This window comes from Platichthys flesus, chromosome 3 (genome assembly GCF_949316205.1).
Source record: "Platichthys flesus chromosome 3, fPlaFle2.1, whole genome shotgun sequence".
Classification (NCBI taxonomy): domain Eukaryota; kingdom Metazoa; phylum Chordata; class Actinopteri; order Pleuronectiformes; family Pleuronectidae; genus Platichthys; species Platichthys flesus.
Window position 1 is genome coordinate 10,864,413 of NC_084947.1, and position 25,633 is coordinate 10,890,045.

The 25,633-nt window shown below is 41.0% G+C and overlaps 1 protein-coding gene across 1 annotated transcript in view; it reads left to right on the top strand.

The window, feature by feature from the left end:
* Positions 1 to 25,633, top strand: part of ntrk2a (neurotrophic tyrosine kinase, receptor, type 2a) — a 73,778-nt gene that overhangs the window by 22,028 nt on the left and 26,117 nt on the right. The window lies entirely within an intron of this gene.

Consider the following 25,633-nt stretch of genomic DNA (forward strand, 5'->3'; position numbering starts at 1 on the left):
TGAGACCCAGTGGCATCAGTGTGAACGGCGGAGTCAGAGGGCTGCGAGTTAACCAGAGCGGCGACAGTTATAAAACCCACTGTTTGCCTCTAACGTCTGCATATATGCAACACCGGACCAATGACCAAAGTCCATCTGAACAGAAGTGTAATCGCAGATGGCAGCACGCTATCAGTGCTAATCTAAACCAAGCATCACTTTGTCATGACAACACTTGTTTTCTCAATCATAAATATCCCTACAGACACACGCACACACACACACACACACACACACAAACACACTCACACACACACACACACACACACAATCACAGGAAGTGCTGATGGTGAGGATAGACTTGTGGGCAGAAAGTGTGAAGAGAGCGCATCAGGCCTTCTGCCATATTGGTCAGGTGTGCATGAAAGAGTCAGCCGATTCAGATGCTGCAATTCAACTCCATCTGACAATTGAGTAAGAAGATGTAGCTGATGCTTTACATTATTTATACTGACCCCCCTCATCAATAACCCATGGTTACAGGTTACCTCTACTGCCACTATCTCCTCGCTGATTCTTGTCACACAAATATAGGATGAATGTAAGATAACCGTCACATTTTAGTTTTTGGCAGACCAAAGGGCAAGGCGTGGTGAATCTTAATAACAAAAAACGAATTACAGTCCAGTTGGTGGCAGACAGGCAAATTAGAAAGATTCAAATCAGAAAAAAATCCCCAAAAGCAGAAGAATAAACCAGGAAAACAGGTGGAATCAAAACTGAAGCGCAAAGAATATCCAGGGATGTGAACCAACAAACTGATAGAGGGGCTCAGAGACTGTAAACACAAAGGAGGGGGAGCAATAGGACAAAGGTGCAGCCAATCACAAAGGAGGGAAACTATAGACAAAGACAGGTAGTAAAGTATGAGATGATTCAAAGTAAAACAGGAAACAATAAACTCAAAGGGCGAATCCAAAAAGCCAACTATATAAGACCACAGTCCGAACATGACTGGATCCGGATCATCACCAAAATGGAATGCGTTCTTCCCTGAGCCATACCACATCTGTCCACCAGGTTTTGGGGAAATCCATGCAGTTGTTTTTGTATAATTTTTACCCACCAAATTTACCAACAAACAAACAGACTAGGGTGGAAACATGAACTCCTTGGCATCAGTGGAAATAATTTAGCGAGAGAAATCAAATCAAGAATTACCTGCGCACATACACGCCTTGTCTGTCACACACAAACTAAAGCGCCCGAATGTTTTCAGCTGCATAGATGGAAAATGAAAAATGATTCAGAGAGTCTGAGAAATTGAGAAAGAATGAGAGCACGGAAGCTGAAATAGGTCTGTTTCGAAAGCCTAACAGGTTCCACAAAATTACACATAATGACCCTCCACAAATTGACTGCACACTCCTGAGAGGGAAAACACATCCGACAAATGCAGTGGGGTGAGGGGAGGACGCAGCAGCATCTCTGTGTGTTTGTGACCGCAAAGCACCTGTAAGAAAGGGGAGGCGCGGATATAAAGCTCAGAGCGGGAAGGACGCGTCAAGACAGGCTTAAGAAAAGAGGGATTGAAGGTGAAACAGTAAATGTGAAGTGGGGAGGGAGGGAGGGAGGGAGGGGGAGACAGAGAGAGGGAGAGAAAGAGGATAAGAGAGAGTGAATGCAAAAATTGACTATTTTGCAAGAAATGAGAGAGGGGGAGAGAGACAGCAACTTTGTGTGTGTGTGTGTGTGAGCGAGAGAGAGGGAGAGACAGACAGAGAGAGAGAGAGGCAGATTTGAGAGAAAGCTGAAGTTAAAAAAGCGCAATAGAGCTAGAGGAAAAGAAAAAGTGAGACGAAGCGTCCTCTCTTGTCTTTGTATCAATGATTCATTATTAGTGCAGGTTTCAGTTTTCTCCTTGTTTGGTGGGGTTGCACTTCTTCTTCTCTCTCTCTCTCTCTCGCTCACGTGCACACACAGCTGCTCGCTGCTGATCGATCGATTGGACACCCTCAAGGTCAGCAGAGCTCCACTGCGAGGCACTACTGAGCATGCTCATCATTTCTTCTTCTTCTGCACCGTCCTTAGAGCCATGACGCTCACACGCTTGACATCTTCTATCAGCTCGCACCAAGCGTGTGTTTGACTTTAGTATTAAGCCTCAACAATAACACACAACAAATACCCGCCCCGTGTCTTTTCAGCTAATCGTAAACAAGACGGAAATCTTAGAAGGTCAGCTGGGTGGGATGTATGAATAAGGTCTGCCACATTAAAGCTGCCGTGCGTTTTACTTTGACATTTCTTTCACAACTGTGACAAGTGGTTTGCAGGTCAGCGGGTAAACAGCCTAAAGCCCTTAGTGCTTTGAGTCACTTTAGCGCTGCATTGGAACTAAAGACACCTGAACTACCATGGTGGTTTATGCAAATCATTGTGGACCTGAGGAGCTGGATGCAAAGAGGATGGACAGCTCAGTGCAGCAGCTCTCGCAGCTACACTGAAGAATAGTAGCAGTAACTTATTTGTACTTGTCCCCTTTTTTCTAAGAAGCAATCATACAATCTGTGTCCTTAATATATTAATAGATTTAAGTTAACGGCTTATATAATAATTCCATTTTTAAGATTTAACTATGAGCCATACTGTGCCTTATGTTCACAAAATGCTTGATTTGGCTCTAGTCCCATGTGATCCTGGGGGATAGATGGAAAGAAAAGAAAAGAAAAGAAAGTGTCCTGGTGCTGTTTATTATTCCATTTTGTGCCCTGACACAGACAGAAGAGTTTTGTTTGTTTGTTGGTTTCAACGTTCAGCGCTGCAGGGACAAATGTCTAAACGCCTTTGGCAGATCCTGAGGGCAGTGATTGTTTGAAGTGCTCAGAAATGGAAACGGTTCTTTTCCAAAGTGAAATGTTGCCTGAAGATCTTGTCTGTGCACTTTGGTGACTGCAGCTTTTCTTTACACAAAGCACTTTATAAGTGATTGTTTTTACTTCTTCTTACATTGACCTCTGGTCAGATGTTCGAAATTCAGGTTTGGATTTAAGAAGAGGTGCAAGATCTTTATTTTCCGTAGGCCAGAAAATATCACATCTCTGAGGTAAGGTTCTAGAGGTTTCAATGCGTGTCATGACATTTCGTCAAAAAAAGGTGCAGAGTCAGCATCTAGACAAACAAAATAAAGAAGAGGAAAATATTGCATCCACCGAAGAGTCATGTCTCTATCACTACTGATCGGAGCCAGAGCCTTGTCTACCGCAGAATCACTTGACCCGGGTGTGAATGCCAATTGTATCCAATCCCATTACAGACAAAAAACAGATGTTAGTTGTTGTTTTTTGACCAGTGGAAAAAGGGGCTTTGTACTGATGTTATTTTAATTTACCTACTGGGTATCTACTTAGAGGATATGACCTTATGATCTTCAATGTGAACGTTTTCAGGGAGGACGGATTGATTTCTTCTAATTCACCAACATGTCGTGTGACTTTATGTCAAAATTATCATATTACCAACAAACAGTTTATCTACATTGTTCCTTTATAATTTTAGGGAACACCAGGTTGTCATGGCTAACAGTGGTCTCTAGAGACGTATGGTCTTGTGGCTCTCCGCCTGTCATTGATGCACAGACCTCACCTGCACTGGATGTGCCTGAGTGTTGAAGTTGTTGGAATGTTGTAGGTTTTCTCAGTATTTCTCAGTCATGTCAAACTATCGGCTCGCACTGTACTGGCACAGCATTGCTACAAACGATTGCACCATAGATCCAAAACAATTACGCCGTACATTGTGGGCTGTGATTTAAAGGGTTTCCCAATTTACTTAAGGCTATCAAACTGGAGTAATGTGCCAGCTGTTTCGCACATGTTGCACTTCTGCAGAAATTGGTTTCTAACTAAAGTGACTATAGAACCTACACAAAAATAGTCAATAGGAACATTTGACGATCATCTAAAATGCTCCCCATGATTTTAAGAGGATCTGAAAGTACCCATGTGTGGAATTAGAAAAAGCCAAAGCCTTGAGGGTCTATTTTGAAAAGGTCAAGTGTTTCTGGATAGAGAACTGTTGGTGAATTGGCAGTTACCATCAGTCTGTCTCTGTCAGGGAGTTTATTGTGCGGCTGCACATAATTTCCAGTCTTGTATTGGTCAGTCTGACCTTTGCTAACAGTCAGAGCGGGAAAAATTTGATTGTTGAGACTGGGAGAGCAGTTTGGGAACAGGACATTATGCATATGTACAGTTTGTGTGGGGCTCAGCTGAAATAATCACAGTGCAGCTGTAGATTGAGAATTCGTTTCCGTTTTGAAATATGAGTTTTTTAAATTGGATTATTCTCCACTTCAGACAGAAAGCACTTTACGATGTTGGTTATGACCTTTTTGTTTTTCCCGCTGATGGCCCATCTACATATCAAGGAACAAAAATGGACTTTAAATGCATACAAGGAAAGATGGGGGTCATAAACTCTCACACAGCACAGGCACTCTTTACATACTGAACCATTTATTTAGGACACTGAAGTCTGGGATTGGAGGTTTTCTGGCGGCAGCTGTAATTTTATTAATGGAAATAATTTGTTTATGTTATTTTCAGATGGTACTCTTCCCCTTAGCACTGATCAAACTAGAAAGAGTCATTTGGCCGTCATGTTATAACTGGATAAACAATTCCATACGCTTTAAAATAAGGTCTTTAAATGTTGGAAAGTATTTTATTAAACAAACAATAGCAGGGCCATTACTCAGTTGTATCCGGGTATTTTATTAGCAGCATTGCAAAGGTAATATCATCTCTGCCATTGTTTCTATTAAAAACACCTGAACTCAGTGATCTGCCAGACCAAGACAATGATGTCATCAGTAACAGCAGAAAACAGAAAGAGAATAGGGAGCACCTCAGTTCTCACAAACACAAAGATGTCTTCAAATGTAGCAGTGTAATTGTGTCACATAATTAAAGGTGCAGTGTGTATATGTGGATTTAGAGGTGAAGCCTATTGCAAGCAACTCTATCGATGTAAGTAAAAATGCAACGGCTTGTTCTGTCCATTCTGGGATAATGTTGAAACATGGAGATGGAACATGGTGGAAAGAGGACCTGCTCCTGAAGTAGATATAAATAGCTCATTCTAATGTAGTATAATCTTTATCTATAAAATCAATAATATGAATATTAAACTAAAGAACTAAAGATTTCCATGAGACCTTTATGTGATAGATAGATATCTATAAATTCAAATTATGTAAAGTCTACTTACCTGAATGTTCAAATATCCAAAAGCAGTGTTGCAAGAATTACTCAGTAAAAGTCATAATGCTACAGTATGTAGTACCCAATTATTTAGAACTACGCAGTCTTACAGAATTGTATCCGTGCAGCTATTAAAAAAATAAAATAATAATTACATAATAGTTGTAATAAAATAATAATTACATAATAGTTGACACATTAACACCTTAATAGTTCATCACTATTCACAGTAATATTGCCATTTAAATTGGGGCCGATATATTTAATGACAAAGGGGAAGATTTTCATACTGAGTGATTTTTGCATCTGAATCCGCATGAACACACTCAAGCTTTAGCGTTGACAGTTATAGCCCCTTAAAACTGAACTTTCCCACCACTGTCACATTGTTGCTGCCTTCAGACCGATTCCTGGTACTGTTGTAAGGAAAGAAAAGGAAGCGTTAATTTCTTGTTCTTTCTGGTAACGTACATTGTAGCTCTTTGGGTGAGGAGGTGATCAAGTCACTGCTCAAATCAAAAGGCTGAGGTGTTGTTACAAGTCATCGGTCTCAAGGTTAAGACGTCTTTTTCTATTCATGCAACTTGAATCAAAAGTCTTCAGCTACAAGTCCTCAGATTAGGGCTTGTTGTCATGCAAGACAGTTTGTGTGTGTCAACATTTACTCTGTGTCGCCTGTATTGTGCGTCGTGCCAGTGGGATGTTTTCCCTCGTACAGTCTGATTATGTGCGTTGTTCAAGTCCTCCGTTGTCCCTCAGTAAATGTCAGTGCTTTCAGAGAGTGTGTACAGGGTGCGTCAATGTGGCGTTTTCTTGGCAGCACAGTGGATGTGGGTCTATGTTAATGAGGCTTACAGCTATCGATCAGCACCTAGTCCTGCTGCATTCAGCCAGATACCCGAGACACACACACACACACAAAAACACACACTCAGAGATACACATGTGAAGTTTTCCGAAATATGTACGAGAGTTGGTTAAGATGTCGATATGATTTACGGTGTCTGGCTGCTTTTGTGTTGTATTTCTGTGCATGTGTGCAGCCTCTACTACACAACAGAGAGAGGGAGAGAGGGAGGGGGGGGGGAGGGGGGAGAATGAGCGATTGGAAACAGCACTACAACAGATAGAGGCTTATTGATGGATTAATTGATTGTTGGCCTGTCCAGACTGTGCCAGGATGCCTCAGTCTTCTTGGCCCTGTCTTCCCATCACTGCCTAATGCTAAGGTCAGCAGCTCGGTTCTGCAGCGTGTGTGTGTGTGTGTGTGTGTGTGTAGGGGAGATGGGGAATAGTGGGGGGGATGAGTGACAGGGTAAAAGGAGGAGTGCGATATATGGAGAGAGAATAAAATACAAAGAATCAATGCTAGGGAGGAGAGAGAAGAAGGAAGCAAGCCCCCCAGTTTTGTCTTGTGTGTGTCTGACAGTCAAAGCGTCAATCTCGGTTGTTTTTTTGTGTGGCCTCATGTTCGTACCTGCCATGGCTCACAGTCTTAATTTGCAGAACAGCCTCGCACTCAGAGTCTTTGCATTGTTACATAGAAGCTTCAGACTCTTTGTTCTGTTTCCTGACGGCTGTTCTTATGTTTTTGGAGGTTTCACTCGATGGTCCAGAGCCAACTACGATTTTGCTGAGCGGTTTTTCTTAAGCCGACTCAGCCAAACAAGAAGCAGGGAACAAAACAACCGACACATTTCCTGAAAACCTGCTGAGTAAACCAACAGATGTGCCCAATGCAGTCCAAATAATGATTAACTGCATGTTTTCGTGTGAGCTTTAAAAAAATCTGACCGTTTCAGTAGCTGTTGTATGACTCCAAGTTAATCAACCGTACGTGTCCTTTGGTCAGTTTCCAAAAACTGACATTTAGACTTTCAACAATAATCAACAGGAGATCAAGTTGACTTGTTACCTGGCTCATGGCTGCTAACTGCTGCTACCAATGTGTGTTATATGCTGTTCTGCTGTTACCACAATGCGTCCCAGAACCAGTGCCCCTGTCCGTGTCCCAGTACCCCTCCTCATGGTTTGGCTGATTGGATCACAATCCCACCACAATTCATCTATGGTGTATTTATACCTGTAGCCTCTGGCCAAACACTGATCGGATTACAATCCAAGTGTCTGAGTGAGGATTACTGCAAGGTCATTGTTTCTGACATCATACATCAGCCACAACCAAGCAAATTCATAAATAAATGTACGTGCAAATTGGAAATTTAGTAATGATGATGTACTATTATTAAATATATTGTGAGGTCCAAGGTCCAATTTATTTTTGTGTCATTTTTATTAATAAAGGATTCAAATATGATATTCGCTACAAAATTTCAGTGGAAGAAGAGAATAATATTTGAGCAGTGCGAGCAAACAAAGTGAGAAAGTGTGTGTGTGTGTGTGTGTGTCTTTGTGTTATTTGGAAGTGGAGAGGGACGATAATGGGAAGATGATTATGTGTGAAAAACAGGGTAAATCTTGGTTTGTGAAAACTGAAAAGAAAGATCAACAAATGAATGCGACAGACTGAAAGAAAATGTGACAAGTAGAAAGAAAAGCCTTCAGTTTGTGTGGGTCTGTGTGTCTGACAGAGACGGAGCGTACGAAACAGAACACGACAGCCGGGAGTCCTGATTGTTTTTCTTCATGCACAGACACACGCTCGTGTTTCTTTTGTGGAACAACCGAACGCTTCCCAATTCGACAGCACACACTGTTTGTGAGCAGCAGCAGAGAACAGCCAGTTGGATTTATTACTGTTTCCTAACGTCCAGTCCAGGGCTGCGGTGCCAAGAGCTGAGATACTGCTGAGCTGTCCAGGGTTTTTCTTCGCTGACATAAGACAACACAGAAAAAATATTCTCAACCCAGCAAGACTCCGCCTGAAGCTGACGTGCCGAGAAAAACAAATGTGTGTCCTGAGAAAACGCTGATTAGTCACACAGACGGAAGTAAAAGAGCGTGTTTGTGTGAGGCTGAAATGTATAAACGAGTAATCGTCATCACTCATTCTTTCACACAAATGCTTTTTGGAGAATCCCCTGTTGAAATCAGCCTGAGCGGTTACAGATATGTCTTTTTTTTTACTTTTACAATTTCGAATCAATTCATTTCTCCAGTTCTTCACTTTATAACTTGATTATCAATCCAAGAGATGTAGGTAGTTCACATATTTGAAAACCCCCAAAAATGTACCTTCATTATTAACAAAAAATTTGAACTCACTTTGAAGTCATTTAATTTCTAATTTTGAAAGCAGATTACTATTGTATAATTCATATTTTTAATAAATAAATAAATAATAAGGGCTTCATTAAAACGCAATCCTCCGATGCTGTGAGCAACACTGAGCAACAGGCTCCATGTCGACTACTTCTAGTTTTGACAAATGGTCTGTGGTTGCCTTTTAATTGTGTGTGTGTGTGTGTGTCTGTGTGTGTGTGTGCGCACACTTGTCAGAAGGTCTGTAGCGTGACATGGTTGACTTCCGTTGCCCATTGCATGCTGTTGCCATAGCAACCCGCGTCATTGCCAACCTGCGCTGCTCCAAAACTAAAACCAAATCATTATCACTAGCTGAGTCTGTGGGAGGAGTGAATCACCACCTTCAGACACACACAAAGACACAAACACACACGATACGACACCTGGGACCAACTCAAGTCAGCAGTCGAGACTTCAGACGGGAGCAGACAAAAGATGTCAAATCCTGAAGTTGTGTTCATTTCTGCAGCTTGCTGCCCCAAGCTGAGAGATTGTTTGCCCCATTTACTGGCTTTGTTCATGAAGTGAGTCATGGGATGAAAAAGATTGTTCACTCCTCCTACGTGGACTCACAATGATTGGCAGCCAGTCGTGACGTTCGCACAGATTTATGTGGATGAGATTTTAATTTTAAATCGGGGGGGGTTGCTGCAAGGAGATACTGAGCATCATAAGCATCATAAGCAGCATAAACCTTTCACTTCAGATGCCAGGTTGTGTTCGTCTTAACAGAAAGACGAACCTGGATTGATCTGTCCAAAAATCCAAGAGGATTCTCCCTGCCCTGTCTAGTGCCCCTGAGCAAGGCACCTTAGTACCCCAACATCTGCTCCCTGTGCGCCGTACATGGCCGCTCACTGCTCTGTGTGTCCTGCAACAGATGGGTTAAAAGCAGAGGTTAAATTTCCCTACCTGCAGGAGTGTCCCTGTGCATGTCTGTGCATGTGTTTGGGACAAATAAATGTATCTTAATCTTAATAAAAGCAAGTTTAACCACAGCCTTTGAAAAGGGGCTGTCTCCCTAAAAAGGTGTGTTGAGGATAAAGATGTCTGTATGCTGCGACCAATGCTGTGGGAGGAAGGTAGAAGAGGGTAAGAGCAGTTTTGTTTCGGCGCAGTCCTCTGGAAAATAAGACTGATTATCTGTAGCTCATTTTATAAGCGACCTGTGGTTATTGAGATGCAGCAAGTGAAGCCCTGCTGTGGGACTGCGGGACAGAACCCCGGAGACCCCCCCCCCCCCGCTGCTGCACAAAGAGCTGTTCACCTGTTTATTCAAAGTTCAGTGGACTCAGGACGCAGAACCACAAACAGGAGAATCCGTTCTCGTGGCTGTAGCTGTGAATGTGCTGTTGTTGTGATCAATCCCCTTTAGCTGCAGTTGCTACAGAGCACTGGTCGCCTGTTTATTCAAATCGTATGAATATCGAGCGGATTGAATGTTCATACACATGCCAAGACTGAAGCAAAGATTATATGAACAGTTTTCGAGATGTACGAGCCAGACAGAGATTTCTGGAATTACTAGATGGATAAAACCACAACTTAAGGGCTTGATGGGACTGGAAGTAGTTGAGCAAGTCTACACCACACCAACCTCCCCAGTCTAGTTCCAGTAATGCTCTGTCTGTGATGCCTGTGCTGCAACAGTCTGGACTTCTTGTTTGTTTTTCTACTTCAGTTCATTCCACAGACATGATGTCCCTGACTTGTGTGGCTCTATGGCATCTATAATAAATCTGTTCATATTAGTTTATGTTCCAGTCAAAAGCAGTGGGAAGTTGGACTGAGTTCTGGCTGTGTTCGATGCTCAAACCATCATATGAGGTGATGACACCGACTTCACTCGCTGTCTGACATCTACAATAAACACATATGTTTATATAAGTGGATGTTCTAGTCTGAAGCTGCCATTTTCTGGCTTGATAAAGATATGTTTGAGGTTTAGAAGTTGGTTCCTGACCCACTTCTGGCTTTGTTAAATGAATAAACCACCGCATGCATGGAAACCTTCTGCGATTCCAATGGACTGTGTTAAATGAATTCCTCTGCTGTGTCCTGGGATTGTTAATACACTAAGCTTCCGCTGTGCGCACTCACACCAGTATCCAGCTGATTCATTGCATTGTATAGTCCAGGTACAAACGAGAGGCTCATAGGAGTCTATGGTGGATGGTTATTAGGCCACCATGTGACAGCAGTGCAGCGAGGAATCTCAAGAAACTCTCCTCGGGGAGGTCAAACTGTGGAGTTACTGTCTGTACGGTCGCTGCCTCGTGCAGGTAAAGGGAGTGTTAGTGAGGAGTTTGTTGCTTTTTGTCTCGTTTACTCTTCGTCTGCTGCCAATCTGCAAATTCCTGCACAGAACAGAAATGACAAAGCAAGCTTAAGGGAGAAAGCAAGTTGTTGTTCTTGGCTCGTCTCACCCCGTCCTCTATCATAAAGTGTCAGCTGCCTCGAATGGTTTTCTCCTTTACATTCCTGTCCTGACAGACGTCTCAGCCATTACTTCCCTGCTCTGACTTTATTTCCACCCTGCAAGCTTAATGATTACACATCCCTCCTCCTCAGACCGGCAGCAGCAGGGGTGATATTGTTCTGGGACGGGATGTTATAGGCACGTTTTCAGTTGCTACGTGATTAAACGCAATCCGGATGCATCCCCCAGTATTGCATGTAAAATCATTAGTGCTGTTATTCGCTATAAGCAGACACTGATTCTAATGGATGATGAGCATCACTGCTGTCCCAGGCTCTCTTAACCCCTGCTTTTTGTAGATCAGCGAGAAGAGTAGCAGTAGTCATGTCAGTCTAAGAGAAGGATAATTCTCCAGTACATGTAGAATTATAATAGATGAGGCAGACAGTCTCCGCAAGAAACATTTCAATTTTGACCTTGTGTTTCACGACAACAGAGCGTGATACAAGCTACATTCACCTGGAAAATTACTTTTATTCTCTTTTTACCTCACCTCCATCCTCCTCGGTTTATCTCAGGTTATCCTTAGGTTGTTTTTTGTTGTCTTTTTGGTGACATGTCTCCCTTTCCTCTCGGATATTTGGAATGCATTTGAACTCTTTGGCTGCCTCAGCCTCTGTCATTAACAGACAGGTTGGTAGTGTGCACGTAATCTTTCGACACAGGTCAGGCTGTTGTGTTCGGCAGCCACAGACTCTCCCAGTCACCAACCAGGGGCTGGCCTCAACCTCTCACTTCTGTTTGGATCATCTTTTATGAATCGTTGGAGTGTCTCTGCTGACAGAGGTGCCTCAGAGAGTCGGGCACGTTGAACAGGCCTTTGTGTTCTCTGCTACGACGTGGTGGGTGTGGACTTGTCCATTGATTGGGTTTCGGTGAGATGGCTGAGGGCTATAAAGTGAAGTTCAAATGCTTGTATGATCAATATGTTTATTGCTCATGCTCTGGTAAAAGGTCACTTCAATCCTACCGTGAGTAAATTGTTATTTTTTTTTAATCATTTTACTTGGAAGGTGCTCTGTAAAAGATTACTCATGTTAAATAGAAGTGACTGAGGCCTTTGTTACATAACTGATGAATAATGATGCTTGATAATGTCACACAGAGATGGTGTTCGGAGGGTGAGCAGCAGATTATCAACTGGGGACATTGATGTATTAGGTCCTTATATATCGATATCTAATGAATAGCAATATTGATCTGTTTTTCTAGATAAGACAAAGGAAACATATTTTTAGACCTTTGGGTGCTACTCTCAAATTTATGGTGATTGCAATTTGTATGTGCATAGCCGAAAGTTATTCCACCTGTATTTTCAGTCACCATATACATTGTGTTATATTTGCAGACATAACCACAAAAAAGTCTGTTTCTGCACTGATGTGAATAACATGGCTAATACACTTAACTTCTGTTCTAATACTAGACTTTATTCAAGCTGGAGAAACAATACAAGGTTATTAAAATATAACTGTATTTGAAAGACCAAGGAAGACTTTAGCGTTAAAAGGTCTAAATGTATGTATATTTCTTATACGTAAAGCAAAAATACTTGTGTTCTTTCTCCATCGTAAACATCGCAAAAACTACTTTTTAACTAACACTGAGCAGAAATATCTCTGTTGCACTTACACTACCAGCAGCTAGACCTCTCCTGATGTTATTATTATTATTATTTTTATTATTTGACAGTTTTCTTATGTTAAAGTTTTTTTGCCTTTTGTTATTGTTTATGTTTTTTATGTGTTTCCCTTCAGGCTGTGTTATGTTTCAGAACATCCCAGTGGAGGTGGTCTCACGCTAACGGAAATGGACACACAAGAAAGAGAGAAAGATTGCTTATGTGTGTGTGTGTGTACAAGTGCATGTGTGTGTATTTGTGTGAGATGAGAGAGAGTGGGGGAGAAATTAGGTGCAAGGAAATGGATAATGGCAGAAGATGAAGGAGAGATCCCAAAAAAAGAAACATAAATAAAGGAAGTGGGCTCTGTGGGGGGGTTGCAAGATTTTGCAAACACAGACAACCACACACACACACACACACACACATCAGTGGTCTGACATAGTCTTCATAATAAATCTCTCAAGGTAGAAGAAGCAGGTAGACGTCTGGTAATGCAGCAGCCTGATCCACCAATCAGAGAGATTCTTCAGAGACATATAAAAGCTTCCCATTGGATGAATTATTCAGATCAGAGGGACAGACACAACCATTAACCTACATCTTTCCCAAATACACACAAGCGTCCCACCTCCATCAATCTACACACACACACACACACGTTGCTGAGTGCCTTACCGTTAAACCCCCTAGTACCTGGTGAATGCCATACAAACATTTCTTCTTGCACACTACACAACGCTAACTTTGTAAAAAACGCTGTGTTCAGGGTCTTGTTTGAATTCACCCTGCATAATCATACCAGACGCAAAAAAAACCTCAACATTCAGCCACTGCACCGTCTCTGTGCTGCTGCCTACCTGAGAACACAGAGCAGGTCAGACCCGAGGAGCTGTCGAGACTCATCAAACAGAGAAACCCAGACCAGACTTTGTGAACTGTGGAGGAGAAAAAGTGGCGAAAGAAACAAAACAACACGATTTCATCTTGAACTCAGCAGCATGTTCTTTGCCTGCGCGGCTGCAAGCACAGTTAGAGCGAGGAGGGCAAAAAAGTGATCAGAGATATGGGATCGCTTTTAAGAGAAAATGGCCTCACTCCCGATTGCCTCGCTCCTGCGTGCAACAACTGCTAAAGAGGGATCCCTACGTGAGGAGTCGGACAGGCTTCTAAAAGTCCTTATTACCGACTGTTAACACCAGGAGTGGCAGAGCACATTACCTGACTGTCTAAGAGGCACTGCTGCTGCATAAGCAATAAATTAGTTTTGCAGGTATTCAGCACACCTGTCAAAACATCCCAGACATCCGCCACCAAACAGATTCCTCTGCCCCCCCTACCCTGCCGGTAGCTCTGTAATACTGAAAGTTTGCTCTGCCGTAAATCAATTGATGCTGGTATCGTTTTTTAGGGGGTAGGAAACATTTTTACAGCACAAGATATTTAAGATGTAACATGTCGGTAGCCTATTAAAGAACATATAACCTGTCTGTGTTCAACACAGACACACTCTCGATCATAAATATAGGTCTCTGCTAAATGAATCATTGGCTGCCTGCCACCCACTCGTCCTCTCTGAAAGACACGTGCTGTCTTGCATGCACATCTGTCTATAATCACACACGCGTGCACACGTCACACAGCAGGAGCATGTGCACAGAGAGAGTAAAATAGTTTAGGCTGCGTTGCCCTGTCTGTAAAAAAGTCATCATGCAGCTTCATAGAGAGTCCATGTCACGCTTTAAACATACATGTTGAACACCAGTTACAATGTGGAGACAGACAGGTGCTTCTGCTCAGAGAGGAATACATAAATTAATGATCACATGCACATGTCAAGCACTTAAGTGTATCCCATATGCATGGCACGTCCACATATAGCATTTTACTTCATGGGTTCCACTACATGTGGGATCTGTCACATGCACACACACACACACACACACACACACACACACTTCAGCCCCCCCTCTTACACAAACCCACATCACACGTTCTGTGCCAGGAAGTGTTGGTGGAGGTGGAGGTCAGGGCAGATGTAAAAGGAATATTTGATTAGAGGAGCTTCGGGGTTAAAACACAAGACACAAGACACTTTCACTGGTGCGAAGGAAAAGAAGAAAACACAGAGTAAAACCGTGTTTATCCAAAACTGAAGACAAGCCAGCCACAAGTCAGATTGGTGGTGTATTTAAATCACATTATCATAAAAGACGTGCACTTGAGCAGCCCCTGAATCCATTAAAAACAGAAAGGGGGCATGCACTTTGACAGATGTATGAAAATCCACATTTAAAGTGGCGCTCACTGACCACACTGTGGTGTGTTATTGGTTTTAACTGTACATAGTGTTCATATTCTGCTTAAAGGTTTGTTTCTTTGTGGCTTTTCAACTACTTCTGAATAACATGTGGGGTTTTTTCCAATGGAAACTATTTTTTGTGTCCAACTATGAGACAACCTCTCAGATCTTTCACAGTGTGAGACTGATTGAATTAAATAGGAGAAACTGGGAAACTGTCAGCAAATGGGAACATTTGATTGGTTGAACTTTCAAAGTGAGTTCAGTTTGGAGGTTTGATTCACATGTGTATCCAGAAAAAAAGAGCAAATGCTCATAATTAGAAGACCAAATACTATATCCCTTTGGGGCTTAGGGACAAAAAAGTACTAATTAGGCCTCAGTATCCAAACTGCATAAAAAACAACATTTGAGAGACGAATGTTTGAAAAATGCAACAAAAATGAATAAATAAAAACATTAAGTGAATAAATAAGGGGGGGGGGGGGGGGCGGTTTTTGTGTCATTGAAAATGGGTTTGTTTAAGGATACGTGTTTAAAACAATACAGACCAAGACAGAGACACATAAGTAAAAAAGACATTTACAAACGTATTTACTAGTTCATACAAAGTGGGATTTGTAAAGTTACTTGGAAACACAAAAGGTGGCATGACAAGAAACTAGAGAAATTAACAAAAAGGTTAAAAGACTAAATTGTTTCATCCCTGAGCAAAACCACATCCTGTTACCAAGTGTGATGATAATCCATCTGGTAAATTTTGTGGAAGCTAATTAACAGACAAACAAAAGCCAATAAAAAAAAAAACAGCTCCTTGGCGGAATAAATGAGGTAGAGAGTTTTACATTTGCTGGAGGGTGGATCTTGTTATAGTCTGATGGAGCTGTTTCTATCCATTTCCAGTCTTTGTGCTAAGCTAAGCTAAAGGGCTGCTAAATTAATTAATCTTCAAATGGGATTTGTTTCACTGGGAGCTACCGTTGCTCCTTATATTTTTAATCTGAATCCTGAACATTCCAGGAAACTTATTACTTATAAACAGGTCTGAAAAGGATCAATTTAGGGTTGAACTGTCCTTGATTTGTTTTGCACACAGTTGTATATATTTTACTTTTGTTGGACCATTGTATATCACATACTTTAGATTTTCTTGGAAAATATGTTTTATTTTTAGATGGTAAAAACAATGCTTACACTGGGACAGTATAATAAAATAGGTTTTTAACAGGAATAAGTGAATGTTGTTCTGTGTTGTATGTTTATTTTATTTGTCATTTTTATTTCCTTTGTCGTTCTGGTATACAATTTTGTTTTGTCATTTTATTTGAGGTTGACATAAGCATAGCTTTTCTTTTACATGTCTTCATCAGCAAAGGTATTTCCTCACCCAGCATTTTACAAATACATGTACATAATTACATGACGAGAACAAACATGTCATATTGTTTGAAGCACGAAGACAAAGCAAAAAAAAATAAGCTACATTTGTAGTGACTATAGGAATTTCTAGCCGGGGACCTCTTCCACAGTGTAATTGTGACATTAAAGCTGCGTTCAAGAAGCCACTCTGTATAATTGCTTAAAGGGCTCATTTGAAAAGGATATATCCTTCTTTAGGAAAAAGACTTGTTCTTTTCAATAATAGAAATCATTCAGTGGTGTCCCTCATGTGTCTTTTTCATCTCAAAGTGCGAGAGCTTCGAGGTGTGCGTCTCTGTGTTCCTTCATTCAGCAGAGACACAAGGCTCAGTCTGAAACAATAAATTAAATGGAACTAATCTGTGGCCACTCTGGCTTTGAAATCAACGCCTCCGGATCCCTCTTTCTACTCCTCTTTCCTGTAAACTCTGTTTTCTTTTGCCCGTCCCTTTTACTTGGTCCATCTCTATAGGCAGCAGTCTTATTTCAAGTTATCAAGATCATTCAAGTGCACTCTTCAAAGGACTTTTCCACACTGTCAGAGTGACACCATGTCCCAAATTACAACACTAATATGTCATACCAATATAGTCTGATGGGTTATGCTTGAGGCATTGATGGGTGGGTTTAAGGGTACTCATATATAGTAGTAACTATAACATTTACAATATTACACTGCAATAGTAATCTGTTAAATGTAAAAGTGTTTTCCACAGGTCATAAAAAGTCTTAAAAAGGTTAAATTATTACAAACCAAGTATTGAATATGTTGAAGAAGGTCCTAAGATCTTTTCACGCTACTTCTGCCATGCTTTTCTTTTTATAAAGAGATAATTTGGGGGTATGCATAGTTTGTGTGCTGTAGTTCTGTCTTTTATCAAACTGATCAGAATTTATCTTAATGCACTCGTACTGGCTCTGAGAGACTATAGATATTTTCCCTGCAGTTTCAAGGGTTTATTCTCTACTCATGTACTTCACCTCAACTGCCAGTAATTCTGGTGCTTTGATATTCTTTCATATCTGTTGTACCTGACACAAATTTGAACTTTCAGTCATTATGGTTTTAAAGTCTTAAATGTAACTTGAAAACTACAAAAACCTTGAAAAGTCATACCCTGGAATTTCTGTCCATTCTGAACAGATGTGATAATTTTCTTATGTGATGGCCGGATGTTAAAGACCCGGAAACTCAACAACCACAAACCACAGTTCCTTTTTTTCCTCACTTTTATTTATTGCTCCGTCACTTCCCTCCGAGCCACTTCATCTCCCCAACTCTGACCACCTCAGAGGGCTTTAAGTAGGAAGCGTTGGTCTTCTAGTGTGTCATATGAGAAGGTGAATGTGGGTTGAATATTATAAATAGAAGAGATTAGACTGAGGGAGTTACGCAGAAGGAGGAGGATGTGGGGAAAAAAAGGTGATGACGAAGGAAAGCGGGGTGGTAGACACATGCATGGAGATGAAGAGAAGAGGAAATGTCTATTTTTACCAGAGGATGGTACAGAGAGGGGAATGTGATAGGCCTCTGGATCAGGACAAAGAGGAGGAGGAGGAGGAGGAGGAGGAGGAGGAGGAGGAGGAGGAGGAGGAGGAGGGTTTTTGGCTTGTAGAGGCAGATTCATATTGACATGTATCTAACTGCAGTGTGGAGGAAATTCTACCCATCTACTGTATCCATCCCTCTGTTTGTCTGCCCTTTCTTTTGTTAGCCCAGCTTCCACCATCCATGTTGGATGTCATCTTTGTCAGTGTTTATATATATTTTCTATAAATATATATTTTCCTTAAAAATCGTTTTCGGTTTATTGGGGTTTTCTTTCTTTTTTCATGGCAGAAAGTTGTTGTTATCATAAATTGCCATTTGTTTCTGGAATGAAATATAAATAATCTCCAGATATGTTGAAAGAAAAATCACTTTTCAAGAAATAACATCTCTTTTTTTGAGCTTCACATATCGAAGGTTTCATAAACTCTTTACATTTGGAGGACCTCACCTTGGACTCACCGAGGTACTTTTCCATCTATTTTTGATGTTTAAAGGAAGAATGAATGGACTAAATACAAAATAAACAATAATTAGCCCTTGTAAAATATGATAAATTAGGTTAAAGAAGCCATTCAAATTTCTCCTATTTGAATTCTGAAAAGAGAGAATTAAAAATAACCTCTGGGAATTTAAAGTTAATGAAAACATGGCTGAGATCTTAAGTATAGTAAGTAAACAAATTGACTGAGAAAATGTGTTTAAGCTTTAAAAAAATCCATAAACTTATTTGCATTTTTCCTCTTCTCCTGCATACTTGGACAATCCTCTCAGCCAGCCAACTTCCTCTCTGCTGTCTCTCTTCTGTCTGTCTCTCTCCACCTCATCCCTCCATGCCTCTTCCTCCTGGATCAATAGATTACTTCCTGTGCTCAGCAGGGTGACAGCAAAGTTTAGAGACCACTGGGTTTATGTTACCAGTCATTTGTGAGTGTCTGGTGGTGTGTGTGTGTGTTTGCACATATTGTGAAGGGCTCAAGGGGTCATGGAGGTCTCTGGGGTCAATAGAGGCAAACGTCCTGTCCTTGCTCTAGTAGTGCTCGACTACAATATCCAAAAGAGACAGGATTATAGGGTTTACAATTACTTTTCGATTTGTAATTACTTTTCATCAATAGGCAAATATTCATGCCTGGGCTAAATGTTTTTTTCCCATGAAATTGCCATGAATACCACTCTGCTGCACAATGTTTAATCAGCAGCTCCAGGCAAGATAATGGCAGTACATGCACCGAATGGACAAGTACAGACACCAGACCAAAGCCTAACACTTGTCCATTTATTCTTTTGTTTTTGAGTCCATCATCATCAATCTTGGTCTCTTACATCATCGACTACCGCCAACTATTCCACTGTTATCTGCCGACAACTGTTCTCACTGTTGCTTTCAGAGCACAAGACGACTAAGTTGGATCTACAGCCAGGCGCTGATGGCCTTAAATCCCATAATAGCCCACTCTACATCCATCGCCATGGGGAACTTGCAGCAGTAAATGGCTTCAGTTTGTCTAAGGTATACCCAGAGACCCTAAGGGAGATCGATACCGTCACTCAAAGTCACTGCTTTAACTCATCTCCAGTGGAGGCTCCTGCCATGAAACTCCTACTCCACTCTTGGCCTCAAACCCCCGGGCTCTCACAGGAACACCGCTCCCACGTAGCAACCCACAGAGCTAAAGAGCGAACCGTCCACATGGGCGTATTCAGAGCTGTGTAACACTGGGTTTGACTCACAATCTTCTGTGTGTCTTATCTGTAGCTCCTGTGGCTTTATCATTGTCCATATTCTTTGCTTTCCTTAAGGATCCTCCGGGGAGGAGTTTCATTGCTTTTGGGTGTGTTGTTGTTGTTTCAACAAGATGGGTCTTGGTGAACACCAACTGTTCACCAAGTTTCCATTGTTTCATCATCATTCAAAGGAGAGATTTCCCAACGTTGTTTTTACTTGATGGAGCAACACCCTGCTTAGTTTTAGCAGGTGTCTCATTTCCAAGAATAAATATAAACGCTGAATGAAGCAGACCCTGCGGACTTGAGATCATTCTTTTAGCTGTGTCATTATTTGTAAGTTCTACTCTGTTTCAAGGCAGCATTGCCCCGTCATCTGTTGACAGAAACAGCCATTGGTCACATACAGGGACACTTGTATCAGAACAAAGCTGATCAAGAACTCGGTGCTCAGTGTCTCAGCTTGTTTAAGTGATGCTGTATCTGACCACTTGAGGTAAGTGGTCAAATAGTGATGAGTACGTGTTACATGCATTTACGAGAAAAATCTTTCATACAAGTTGGATCCTATTCAAGGCTGACGAAGCATGAATGCAAATAAGTCGTCACTGGAACTAATTCGGGCAAAAAGAAAATCTTCATTTCCTGCGACTGTAGGATTTCAATTCATGAATTTACCGAATCAATAAAATAAAGGACGTGAAGATATCGTTAAGTTTAGAGATTAGTGTAAACTATATAGAGGGGCAAATATATGGACTGTAAAAACAATCGAGCTGTCAAAAGTAATCCGATGATCAAACCCACATCTCAAAAGATTTGGAAGCGGAAACATTGGCTAACAATAAACATATTACCCATAATGTTTGTTTTAAATAACAGAGAGTCTTTCTGTTTATCATATTATTTTCTGTAGCTTTCTTTTCCAATAACAGCTGAGTACTGAAACTTACCGTTTTTACTGCCAAATAGAGTGATTTAAATGATCTGGCTGGCTCCATTTAATTTTGGTTGGAATTGTATTGCTGCTTACTCTGGTGACAACAGAGTTGTTATGAACAAGACAAATGATGGAGACCTATGCTGTAATAAACTAGAACGGTCCTTACAATCCATAAATCTTCCCGAGTAATACACATTGAGTTGACAGCACTGGCTTCTCACAAGCCCAATCAGTCAAGACATGGTGCCTTTCCGAAAACAATGACTTACAGTAATTGGCAGTGTTCATGTTCCTTGTCCTGGCAGTCTAAAGTAAAGTAGGCATGCGTTGTTCCTTCAGTAAATTTCAAGATCAACAAAGAACATGTCTCGATTCGCCCTTTTACCAAAACATGCTCCTCACTGATGCTATGCACTGTAGCTTTAACCCCGACTTACAGGAACGCCAGAGGACTGTCATTGGTTTAAAGAAGTCAGATTTTTTTCCTCCCCTGAATCACCTTTACTGTTTGATAGTGTTTGATAGCTATGAATTGGTTGGGTGCTAACTTTAGCTGTTGTCGAATGGCCACGATTGAGCTATCATATTGTTTTACTTTAGAACATGATATATCAGTCGCTATTCAGTCAGTAAGAGGGAAATGATCATTTCTTGTTTTTGACTTGCAACTTATTACGACATTATTCCGTTGATGCGTTTGAGCTTCCCGCCTCGAGTGCGACATTAGAGGAAAATGGCCGCTTTGTGACTAAGGTGAAAAGCTGAAAGATGATTGGAGACCATTCTCCAGCACTGACACTGTATCGATGGGTCTGGCTATGAGTGACAACTCCCCACCAGACTGTGAGGAGCATGAGACTCCATCAGTTTAAACATTAGATGCATTAACAGTGTCGGGTCATGAGTCGCGACCTGACCCCACTTACACCTTCACCTCTCCTGTCCATCTCTCTCTCCCTCTCATCACCTCTCAGCTTCATCCCCCTTTTACCAAGTCACTCCCTGTGGGCCCTCCTCTGCCTCTCTCCATGTCTCTCTCACACACACACATACACACACACACACACACATACACACACACCTATGCCCCTTGGCTTAACGGTATTTATAACGATTTGACCCTGGGACCTCTCTGTGTTAATGATCTTCAGCCCCTCCCAAATGCTCCCAACAGAAACACACACACAAACATACTGACAGACAATAACCTGCTCTCTTGTTTGCGTCATTGAACTTTCTCTCTTGGTTACGCTGAGATAAATTTGAAGACCAAGACTGAAGGCCAGATAACTTGAACAGTCCGAGAACAGGTTAATGTCTTGATTGCACAAGTTATCCAGTGAGTCACATCTGAAAACCATTTCCCATCTGAAACAGCTTAATAGGACTGTCAGCTGTGAGAAATGACAGCTTCCCATTTAATCATATCCAGGCAGTTTTAATCTCAATTTAAGAGGGAAAAAATGCATTCATTCAGGAAACTAAAGACCACAGTGTATCCGACAAAAAAAATCAAACGAAGTTAACTGTTAGAAAAGTTCATTGTCTCTGACTGTAATAGGAGAATGTATGTTTTAATGTTATCTCTGGTTTTGATGTCAAGAACAAAATCAAGAATAAGACTAGTTTCTGGAAAGTAGGATACGTTGATAGTTAGTAGTGGGGTTCACACAGAGGAACAATTTGTAATATGTGAAAAATGAAGAACAGTTGTGAGTTACAGAAGTAAATTTCAAAGAGCATTCGGTCCAAAGAGAACCACTACAAACAGAATATTCTCAATTCAAACCAGAACTTGTATATAGTTTTCCTGTTTCATTCCCCCATCATCACTGTTTAGGGTCCACCTACTGAAACTAATACTGCAAAAGAAAGAGGCTGCCAGATGACATCTCTCTCACACAAAGAAACAAAAACACACACACACACACAAACGGACAAACAAACTCTCCCAGGTCCTCCCTCTCAATCGAGCCCTGTCAGCAGCACTGGAGCTCGAGAGGAGGCCGGGGACGCAGGAAATGAACAATGTCAGTGTTATAATTCAGCAGCACCAACCCGCATGAGAGGGAATACATCTTCTGTGTTCTGTGCTTCTGGGAAATCAATCTCAATTCATACTACCATTTTCACAGGCGCATGCTCTCATCTTGAAAACGTCTAGAGAAGGACTGAGCTTTACAGGTGCGACTGTGTGTGAGTTTAATTCTGACATCTGCGCCCTAACCCTGCATCCATTCTCTGAAGTCTCTGGCCCACTGTGACTGTGAGAATGTCACCACAGCTTCTCTAGTCTCTGTGACCTTTCGAGGTTGTTGCTTTTTAAGTGCAAGGACACACACCATTAACAGTTATTTGGCAGACATCAAAGCTGCAATGAGTAACATTAATGTCTGCCCACTTAAGTTTCGAAATCTAGACAACAAACCGAGAAGGTAAACACATCTTCTGGATTGGGAGAGGTGTTCTGGTAATAATAATAATAGAAAATAATAACATGAACTATGGCTCTACTCAGTGGGGTTTCTGTAAGTCATGCCAGTGTGACAGTGATTCAGTATGAACAATACAAGGACCTTGAATCTGAAGAAGCTAAATTAAATTCAGCATCATTAACTGTATTTATTACCCTGTACGCCAGTGTAGCGGGAAGTAAGGTATTGTTTTCGCCCCAGTGTGTGTGTGTGTGTGTGTGTGTGTGCGCGCGTGTGCTCTTATTGAGAATATTCTTTGAGGGTATCTTCACATGATTAACTTTTGGAGCTGATTGATCTATCTCTGCAAATAATAGAGACAATCCAAAGCTTATATTGATCACTAAATTCCCATCATAGGTTAAGAGACCTAATGAAAAAGTCATAAAAAGTATGTGATGCATTTCCAAGGTAACTCTTCATTCTAGTTAGGACCACAGACCTAGAGCTTATGTAAATATATAAATAATTTAAACTGATAATATGGTAGGAATGATGTCATCATCACATCACTATACATGTAAATGCACAGAGTGTAGCGCCAGATCATAAGATACATTATCTCAAGGCACTTTGCATACAATAACATTCCAGACACAATCTTCACCTCAACCAATCATTGATCATCATATGGTATAAATGGTATTTTATTACTAAATGGTTTATTATATAAAAATGTTAGCATTGCGTAATCCCCTATTAGTACAGTGTGTGCGCAGGGAATGCATCATCCCTACGATGCTTTTCATTTATTTTAGCTCTTCCTCTACTGCAATATAAACGTCTATTATCTGTTACTCACACATCCAGTTGAAACAGAGGATCCCATCAGACTTGTTAAGAGGAAGTCAGTCAACTTTTTGATTGTTGGCGAACTCCATCTTCGAAATGATGTGGAGTTCTGATTCTCTGCAGGTGGAGAGTCACAGGGGGACATTGAATTGAAAGTTTCAGCAACATCAAGAACAAGGGATTCAAAACTGCATCCGCTGAGACAACGAGAAAAAAAACCTTTTAAAGCCGGTGTTTAAAGAGAAATTACACTTTTTTTCCCTTTCCTGCAGTGTGTTATAAATGGTCTTTGTGAGTGTAAAATTGGAAAGTTAAAAAGCCCAAAGACTGCAGTAAAGGGAGCTCCTCTCCCCCCACAGAAATGATTTCAAATTATGAACCTGAATATGAGCATAATACATCTCGTTTAAAACATTACTTTTACAAGTCAGTATGTGCAAACAAAGAGGCTGTTTTAGTAGGGAAAAAAAAGAAAAGCTTTTCTTTTCTTTCTACTGCAGTGTAGCAGCAGTGGAGGGATACAAATCCAAAGAGGAAATAAGCTGAGCAACACTACAAGATGCACAGTTGATTAGTCTGTAATTCATCCTGCCAAAACCTCATATTTTCTTTAGATTATACAGAACACAGACTTTATACCCTTCACTTAAAAGAAGGAACAAAAACAGCTAACTGCAAAATGTTCTATATACTTATGACATGTGGATATTGTTTTAGACAGATTTAAAAATGTGAATTAATCCTTGCGGTTGGCTGTTAGTATCAGGCAGTAACATGATTATTGCTCTGTGTGTGTGTGTGTGTGTGTGTGTATGTGTGTGTGTGTGTGTGTGTATTCATAAGTGAAGGAGTGAGAAACCTGTATGCACTTGCAAATGTGTCTGCTGTAAAGTGATACAGTCTGAGTGTGAAAAAAGCTGTTATTGTTTGCGTTGGCACTGAACCTAAAGACACAGAGAATTAGCAGTGATGAAGTTTTCACTGTCACTGACAAACTTGTGAACGTGGAGTTGGCCTCATGGACCGTTTTACTGTCCTAATTAGAAAATAATAACACTTCTGTTGCCAAAACAAAACACTTTCTTTAAAAAAAAGGGTTCAACTCAGAGTCTGACTCACGCCATCCCACCTCTCTTCTGTTTGCACTGGGATGCTTCATGTTGTTGCTGCTGCTTTGCTCTCAGAAATGCTTCTTGTATGAAGCAGGGTTTTTCATATCTGGTGTTGGAATGACACAGGAAAGGCTTTTTGCCAGAGACCCGTGTTTATATCAGAAGTTATTAACTATATCAACAGAGAACACTGAATCTGGATCATGATTTTCTAATCCTAAATAAGGAAATCATAAATTCAAAATAAAACAGGAAACACAGAATTAAAAAATGAACACAAACCTAAACACAAGGAAACACAAGTAAAAGTCCAAAAACATAAGCGGTTCATAATCAAAAGAGTCCAACAAAAAACTAAAACTATTTATTTAAAGAGTCCAAAGCCTAGAGTCATAACAACTCACCTATCTCATGTGTATGGAACCTGTACATTAATAACCCATTTTTGGACTCAGCACCATTGCACTATTTGTGTGTGTGTTTGCATGAGGTCACTGTCCAGCGATGGGACTTGTGTGGTCAGCCAAAAGTTGTTCTTCCCTCTATCTTCTACTCGAGGAGAAGGTTTGACCTGACTTTACTAACCTGTGTCAATGTCATCAGAAGGCGCCGTCATCATGTTTCATTTGAAAGCTTGGTTTCATGGAGCAGCACGTCTGAAATAATGAATACATCCCAGGTTTTAAGGAATGCAAGGGCGTGTGTTG